The sequence below is a fragment of the Rhinoderma darwinii genome, chromosome 2 (genome assembly GCF_050947455.1).
Source record: "Rhinoderma darwinii isolate aRhiDar2 chromosome 2, aRhiDar2.hap1, whole genome shotgun sequence".
In the NCBI taxonomy this organism is placed as follows: Eukaryota; Metazoa; Chordata; class Amphibia; order Anura; family Rhinodermatidae; genus Rhinoderma; species Rhinoderma darwinii.
This window is the reverse complement of record NC_134688.1, coordinates 415,016,336-415,025,086: the sequence shown is the minus strand read 5'-3', so window position 1 is coordinate 415,025,086 and position 8,751 is coordinate 415,016,336. Positions and strand designations below refer to the sequence as shown.

Here is an 8,751-nt window from a genome sequence, read left to right as displayed (position 1 = left end):
CCTTGATCCAAGAAGATGTAGCCCAGGAAGGGCAGAGAATTTTTTTCAAAAATGCACTTCTCCAGATTCTCCCTTAAAGGGAAGGTGTCACGAATGTTAATTTTTTTTTATCATATTTCTTTTAGTATGATAAAAAAATAAAATTTATTTATTTGTGTTCGTGTGTTCTACTTTTATTTTTACTTCTCTATCGGGGCTGCCATTTTTTTTCATCTTTGTATGTGTCGATTAACGACACATACAGAGATGGAATACGGAACATACATCCCCATAGAGAATGGGAACGGTAGCCGTTCCATTCACTGCAGCGTACGCCGTCTGTGTGGGAAGGGCGCATGCGCCGCTCGCAAACAGACCAAAACTAAGCTCGTTAGCAGAGTGAAATCCGGCGCCATTTTCTTGTGGACCAGAGGCCGCTGCCGGACAGTAAGATGACGACTTCCAGCCGCGGCTTTCGGCCATATGCGAAGGCGCAAGGAATAGGAGCGGAGGCGGGGGCGGCAGGAGCAGGTAAGTTATGTTTGTGTATGTGATGTGTGTATTATGTTCGTGTATGTTAGTGTTATACTGTCTGCTCAGAAAATGGCGGCACAGAGTGTAGGAGGTTTGAAGATTCAACCCCCTCCTTCTCCTGGCACTAGCCAGAATAAGGGAGGGGGGATTGTGTGAGGACACTAGAGCGAGTGTGTATACCCAGGGGCGTAACTAGGAAAGACTGGGCCCCATAGCAAACTTTTGACTGGGGTATCACACAACCAGGGCCGCATCTGCCATGAGACGAGGTGAGGCAGCGGCCTCAGGCGGCGCCACCGAGCTAAAAACGGGGGGCGACATATTGTGGCAGGGCCAGGGGGGATGCGTGGGGAAGGCAGGGGAGAATACTTTACCTAGCAGACGTGCAGCGCGATAGGCGCACGTCTGCTAGTACACTCCCCCTCTGTGACGCTGCACGCGCCGCGAGAGAGGAGCATAGGGAACCTGGAGGACTGCGGGAGGAGCGGCCGAACGCGCTCTCCTGAAGAAAAGAAAAGCAGCTGGTAAGTAATGAGTTGAAGACAGGAGGCTGAGTCGTTGATAAAGACTAGAGCGGCAGAGTGCCAATTACTGCGCTCAGCCTCCTGCCCTCACTAATTTAAAAGTGATGGGCTGCTACCATACTGACAAGAGGGGGGCATCTGACTGACTGCATTGAGCAGCCTTAGAGGTGTGCGACATGGTGCTGCATCCTCCCACCATGTAGGGGGCGCAACTGTGCAGGCCGTGCTTTGGACTCTATATTCTCTGCTCCTCGTTACACACACTGAGGAAGCAGAGGAAGCAAGTGCAGAGCCGAGGAGGAAGCTCCGCCCACAGTCCGACCTGCAAGAAACCTGTGCAGCTGGAGAGATGGTAAGTTCCTGTGAGTGTGTGTGTATATATGTATACATGCCTTGTGTCTGACTGTCTGTCTATGTGTGTATATATGTGTCTCTATATGTATACATGCTTTGTCTGTGTGTGTGTGTGTGTGTGTGTGTGTGTGTGTGTGTGTGTGTGTGTGTGTGTGTGTGTGTGTATGTATATATATATGTGTCTGTATATGTATACATGCCTTGTGTCTGTCTGTGTGTGTGTGTGTGTGTGTGTGTGTGTGTGTGTGTGTGTGTCTCTATATATGTGTCTCTATATGTATACATGGTGTGTGTGGTGTGTGTGTGTGTATATATATGTGTCTGTATATGCATACATGCCTTGTGTCTGTCTGTATATATGTGTCTGTATATGTATACATGCCTTGGGTCCGTCTATGTGTGTATATATGTGTCGGTATATGTATACATGCCTTGTGTCTGTCTGTATGTGTGTGTGTGTGTATATGTGTCTGTATATGTATACATGCCTTGGGTCCGTCTATGTGTCGGTATATGTATACATGCCTTGTGTCTGTCTGTATGTGTGTGTATATATGTGTCTGTATATGTATACATGCCTTGGGTCTGACTATGTGTGTGTATATATGTGTTGGTATGTGTATACATGCCGTGTGTGTGTGTGTGTGTGTGTGTCTGTGTATATGTGTGTGTGTGTATATGTGTCTGTATATGTTAACATGCTTTATGTCTGTGTGTGTGTGTGTGTGTGTGTGTGTGTGTGTGTGTGTGTGTGTGTGTATATATATGTGTATTTTTGCCTATATTTGTAGAGGGCAGCAATAGAGTCCCCCGCACAGTGCGCCATCCAACCTAAGGCCGGTCGGTAATATAATTTTTTAAAAAAACAGACATAAAAAAAAATTTTTTTTGAAATAAAAACTCCCCCGCACAACCCTCTTTCATTTTATTAAAAAAAAAAACGTACATTATCGAAGTAGTCCAACTAATCTATGACTAAGGCTGGGTTCACACGACCTATTTTCAGGCGTAAACGAGGCGTATTATGCCTCGTTTTACGTCTGAAAATAGGGCTCCAATACGTCGGCAAACATCTGCCCATTCATTTGAATGGGTTTGCCGACGTACTGTGCAGACGACCTGTCATTTACGCGTCGTCGTTTGACAGCTGTCAAACGACGACGCGTAAAATGACTGCCTCGTCAAAAGAAGTGCAGGACACTTCTTTGGACGTTTTTGGAGCTGTTTTCTCATAGACTCCAATGAAAACAGCTCCAAAAACGGACGTAAAAAACGCAGCGAAAACGCCGCGAAAAACGTGAGTTGCTCAAAAAACGTCTGAAAATCAGGGGCTGTTTTCCCTTGAAAACAGCTCCGTATTTTCAGACGTTTTTGGTCACTACGTGTGCACATACATTTAGTCTAAATGGTCCAACCGAACATAGCAAAAAATAAAAGTTAGCAGTATTACAAATATAAAACCTATAATTTTTTCTCCCCTGCGCCACAATAGAAACTAGAGGTCAAGGAAAAATAATTTCCCTTCATGTAACTCTGCTTCCTGTCAACTGAAAAGTCATCCGCCAGAGGGAAAAAATGTTTCTCCTTTGTGGAGTACAAGAAAGTCTAATTCCCAGGTGGGGCTTTCTTGTACTCATCGGGGAAACATTTTTACTTCTGACAGATGATTTTTCCGTTAACAGGTGACAGAGTTCAATAGGGGTGGTGTTAGGGGGAGGAGGGGGGAAAATATGGTCTGTTCACAGTTTGTGTTTTTTCCACCCCTGCCCTAGATTTCAATCCTATATCCGCCCCTGTGTGCAGAATATCACAAGTTCACAACAGAGCTTGCAGCGGAGAAGCGCACGCCCCTGTGGACCACGATACAGAGAGCGCGTCTAACGAGTGAGTATGGCAACTCTGCACCTCTCCTCAGCCTCCACATGTTATTGGATGAGAGGAGGAGGAGAAGGGCGGACTGTGCCTGATAACATTCACTTCTGGTATATATTTATATCTGCGGTATATTCACTGCTGCTATATATGGATCTGTGCGCTATATACACTGCTGGTACATATTTATTTATATGTTGTGCGCAGTTTATTTTTTGCTTTGCTTCTGTTCCATATGCCTTTTTTTCTAAATATACATTTTTGCCCCTTGCAGTTAAAGGGGTTGTTCCAAGATTAAATGTTATCCCCTGTCTACAGGACAGGACATAACATGCTGATCGGTGGGGGTCTGACCACTGGGACCCCCACTGATAACTGGAACGGTGGTCCCTTGTACCCCTGAGTAACTGGAGCGGCAGGGTGTATGCTTGACCTGCAGCGTCATTAACTCAGGGGTACGAGGGACACCCACTGATCAGCATGTTATCTCCTATCCTGTAGAGAGGGGATAACATTTAATCTTGGGACAACCCCTTTAGAGAGGCTCTGTCACCAGATTTTGCAACCCCTATCTCCTATTGCAGCAGATCGGCGCTGCAATGTAGATAAGAGTAAAGTTTTTTGTTTTTTTTAAACGAGCATTTTTGGCCAAGTTATGACCATTTTTATATTTATGCAAATGAGGCTTTCTAAAGTACAACTGGGCGTGTATTGTGTGTGTAACATCTGGGCGTTTTTACTTCTTTTACTAGCTGGGCGTTGTGACTAGAAGTGTATGATGCTGACGAATCAGCATCATCCACTTCTCTTCGTTAACACCCAGCTTCTGGCAGTGCACAGACACACAGCGTGTTCTCGAGAGATCACGCTGTGACGTCACTCACTTCCTGCCCCAGGTCCTGCATCGTGTCGGACGAGCGAGGACACATCGGCACCAGAGGCTACAGTTGATTCTGCAGCAGCATCAGCGTTTGCAGGTAAGTAGCTACATCGACTTACCTGCAAACGCCGATGCTGCTGCAGAATCAACTGTAGCCTCTGGTGCCGATGTGTCCTCGCTCGTCCGACACGATGCAGGACCTGGGGCAGGAAGTGAGTGACGTCACAGCGTGATCTCGCGAGGACACGCTGTGTGTCTGTGAACTGCCAGAAGCTGGGCATTGTGAAGAGAAGTGGATGATGCTGATTAGTCAGCATCATACACTCCCATTCACAACGCCCAGCTAGTAAAAGAAGTAAAAACGCCCAGATGTACACACATAATACACGCCCAGTTGTACTTTAGAAAGCCTCATTTGCATAAATATAAAAATGGTCATAACTAATAAAAACGTTACTGTAATCTACATTGCAGCGCCGATCTGCTGCAATAAGAGATAGGGGTTGCAAAATCTGGTGACAGAGCCTCTTTAAGACCAGAACATGCAGTGAATCGTTTTCAGATTATATTACTGGTCACATTCATTCCTAGTCTGGTCTGTGCAGTTTCGGTTTACAAATATTACGGATTGGTGTTACTATACTGACTGTAAAGTGCAGCGTGCGTTACTATACTGACTGTAAAGTGCAGCGTGCGTTACTATACTGACTGTAAAGTGCAGCGTGCGTTACTATACTGACTGTAAAGTGCAGCGTGCGTTACTATACTGACTGTAAAGTGCCGCATGCGTTACTATACTGACTGTAAAGTGCCGCATGCGTTACTATACTGACTGTAAAGTGCCGCATGCGTTACTATACTGACTGTAAAGTGCAGCATATGTTACTATACTGACTGTAAAGTGCCGCATGTGTTACTATACTGACTGTAAAGTGCAGCGTGCGTTACTATACTGACTGTAACGTGCAGCATGCGTTACTATACTGACTGTAAAGTGCCGCATGCGTTACTATACTGACTGTAAAGTGCCGCATGCATTACTATACTGACTGTAAAGTGCCGCATGCGTTACTATACTGACTGTAAAGTGCCGCATGCGTTACTATACTGACTGTAAAGTGCCGCATGCGTTACTATACTGACTGTAAAGTGCCGCATGTGTTACTATACTGACTGTAAAGTGCCGCATGTGTTACTATACTGACTGTAAAGTGCCGCATGTGTTACTATACTGACTGTAAAGTGCCGCGTGCGTTACTATACTGACTGTAAAGTGCAGCGTGCGTTACTATACTGACTGTAAAGTGCCGCGTGCGTTACTATACTGACTGTAAAGTGCCGCATGCGTTACTATACTGACTGTAAAGTGCCGCATGCGTTACTATACTGACTGTAAAGTGCCGCATGCGTTACTATACTGACTGTAAAGTGCCGCATGCATTACTATACTGACTGTAAAGTGCAGCGTGCGTTACTATACTGACTGTAAGGAGCCCTAACACAAGTTTGAACACTGACATTGTTCTTTCATTTTTGTGTTTGAATTTTGGATACACGTTGCCCTGGTCATTTTACTAGTATTTATAGCTGGGGCAATATAGGGCAATATAGGGATATTTACTACACAATTGCCTGTAGCATTATGAGACCTTGCAGTTTATAACAATGATGTTTAATAAGGGCCTGTTCACATCACCGTTCGATTCCGTTCCGTTCCGTAGTCGACTCCGCTATTGATTCCGTCGGAAAACCGGAAACCAGCCGGAATGGTGACGAACGGAAGCCATTAGCGATGTTTCCATCAACATTGAGATCAATGGTGACTGAAGCGGAAGCTGTGCTGTCACTTTCACTTTCCGTTGCGGGGTTCACCCGACAGAACCTCGGAACGAAAGCGAACGGTGATGTGAACAGGCCCTAATGTATTTTTTTGTTCACACAGCTTTAATTTTTTTGTTTCGTTTTACAAGTTGTTTCTTACTTACAATTTTTTGTTTTTATTTTTTTTGTGTGGAGGGGGGCAGGGGGGGTGCCATTTCCATTTTCGCCTCAGGCAGCAGAAAAGCTAGAATCGGCCCTGCACACAACCCCCCCTTGTAGATAGTGCCTCCCTATAGATTCCGCCACACAGCGCCCCTATAGATAGCACCATACAGCCCCCCTGTAGATAACGTCATACAGCCCTCCCCTGTAGATAACGTCATACAGCCCTCCCCCTGTAGATAACGTCATACTGCCCTCCCCCTGTAGATAACGCCATACAGCCCTCCCCCTGTAGATAACGTCATACAGCCCTCCCCCTGTAGATAACGTCATACAGCCCTCCCCCTGTAGATAACGTCATACAGCCCTCCCCCTGTAGATAACGTCATACAGCCCTCCCCTGTAGATAACGTCATACTGCCCTCCCCCTGTAGATAACGTCATACTGCTCTCCCCCTGTAGATAACGCCATACAGCCCTACCCCTGTAGATAACGCCATACAGCCCTCGCCGTGTAGATAACGCCATACAGCCCTCCCCCTGTAGATAACGCCATACAGCCCTCCCCCTGTAGATAACGCCATACAGCCCTCCCCCTGTAGATAACGCCATACAGCCCTCCCCCTGTAGATAACGCCATACAGCCCTACCCCTGTAGATAACGCCATACAGCCCTACCCCTGTAGATAACGCCATACAGCCCTCGCCCTGTAGATAACGCCATACAGCCCTCCCCCTGTAGATAACATCATACATCACCCCCCTGTAGATAACGCCATACAGCCCTAAACCCCCCTTGTAGGTAACGCCATGTAGCTCCCAACAAAAAACGACCTATAGTTTGTCCTACAAAAGACATGCATCCCCTATCCACGGGATAGGGGATACATGTGTGATCGCTGGCAGCGATCACACATGCATCCCCTATCCACGGGATAGGGGATACATGTGTGATCGCTGGCAGCGATAAGGAGAACGGGGAACCAAAAGTCCCCCGAAGTTCTCCATGACAAACCTCAGACTTCCGGCGTCTGCGCAGTTCAATAAAAATGAAAGGAGCGCTGGTCACGCATGCGCACAAGCGCGACCGGTGCGCAATTCATTTCTATGGCACTGCAGACAGACCCCGGAAGTCTGAGGTCTGTCATGGAGAACTTCGAGGGACTTTCGGTCATCCCCTCTCCTGTGGAGAGGGGATGCATGTCTTTTGTAGGAACAACCCCTTCGGTGGCGTCGCGCTGTAGCAGCCATAGCGGCTGCTAGCAGGGCCTCCGGCCATGGGAGGGGGGGCCCATGAAGCCGGGCGGCATGGGTCCACTCATGCTATGGGCCCGGTAGCAGTTGCTACGGCTGCTACTGCGGTAGTTACGCCACTTTGTCTACTCCAAATTTGCAGAATAAAGCAATGAGGTTGCTTTACCACATTGACCATGCTGCAATTTCGGGAACTGCTCCCTCTAGTGACCAGCACATGGAAATGTTATAAATTAGAATCTAATTTATAATATTTCCTGACTTGTGAAAAAATGAAAACAATGTGTAATCACTCAGATACTAATTGTTTGACTAAAAAAAAAAATTATAGCGACACATTCCCTTTAATTGCAGCTGAACTTGATAGACATGCCTCTGATGAGTCGTCAGATCTGGAGAGAAGATCAAAATATCATCGAGATAGACCACAACAGAGACATAGAGGAGATCTCAAAAGATATCATTGACAAATTCTTGGAAGACCGTGGAAGCGTTACACAGACCGAAGGGCATCACCAGGTATTCCTTAGTGCCCTTCTCGAGTGTTGAATGCCGTTTTCCACTCGTCACCTTGACGGATTCATAACAAATTCTAAGCTCTACAGCAGTCTAGTTTAGAGAAAATCTTGGCTCCTCGTATACGGTCAAATAGTTAGAGTATTAGTGGCAACAGGTACTTATTCTTGACCGTGATCTGGTTGAGACCACTGTAGTCAATGCAGGCCGGGGAGGAGGAGGATTTTCGTATGAAAACCCTTTCCAGATTTTCCTTGATAGAGGCCAACATGGACTGAGTCTCAGGCAAGGTGAGAGGATATACCCGTCCACGGGGAGGAGAAGCATTTGGAACCAGTTTGATCGGACAGTCGTAAGACCAGTGTGGGGGAAGCATCTCAGCCTCCTTCATTCTGAAGACGTCCGCAAACTGAGAGAAATGAGGAGGTAATCCTGCCAATGACTGAGGCAGAGGAGGCTGGATCTGTAACAGACAGTGGTGGAGACATTTGGAGCCCCATTGGAGAACTTCTCCGGAATTCCAGTCCAGGACTGGGGCATGTAACTGAAGCCAAGGCAGATCCAGTAGAACAGGATTGATGGCTTCAGGCAAAACAAGAAATTTAATCAGTTCAGTATGAGCAGGGGTGAACCTAGCCTGTCTGCCGCCTGAGGCGAACTATAAAAAGGCGCCCCCCCCCCCCCCCCAAATCTATCGGAGTTTTCTCATTCCTAGCTTTACACATCAAACACGCAATATATAAATTTTTTAAATAGGAAAGCAATTGATGTTTATTTGTTAGGCCCTGTTCACATGGAGTATTTTGACGAGTTTTTGGGCGCGGAAAACGCTCCGCAAAACTCGTCAAATACCGG

At 46.6% G+C, this 8,751-nt stretch overlaps 1 long non-coding RNA gene across 1 annotated transcript; it reads left to right on the top strand.

Moving 5' to 3' along the window:
- Positions 1 to 1,296: 1,296 nt before the first annotated feature.
- Positions 1,297 to 7,893, top strand: LOC142741449 (uncharacterized). The gene is made up of 3 exons (XR_012881141.1): positions 1,297 to 1,389; positions 3,164 to 3,275; positions 7,735 to 7,893. It is a non-coding gene; the product is annotated as an uncharacterized LOC142741449 (long non-coding RNA).
- The last annotated feature ends 858 nt before the right edge of the window (positions 7,894 to 8,751 follow it).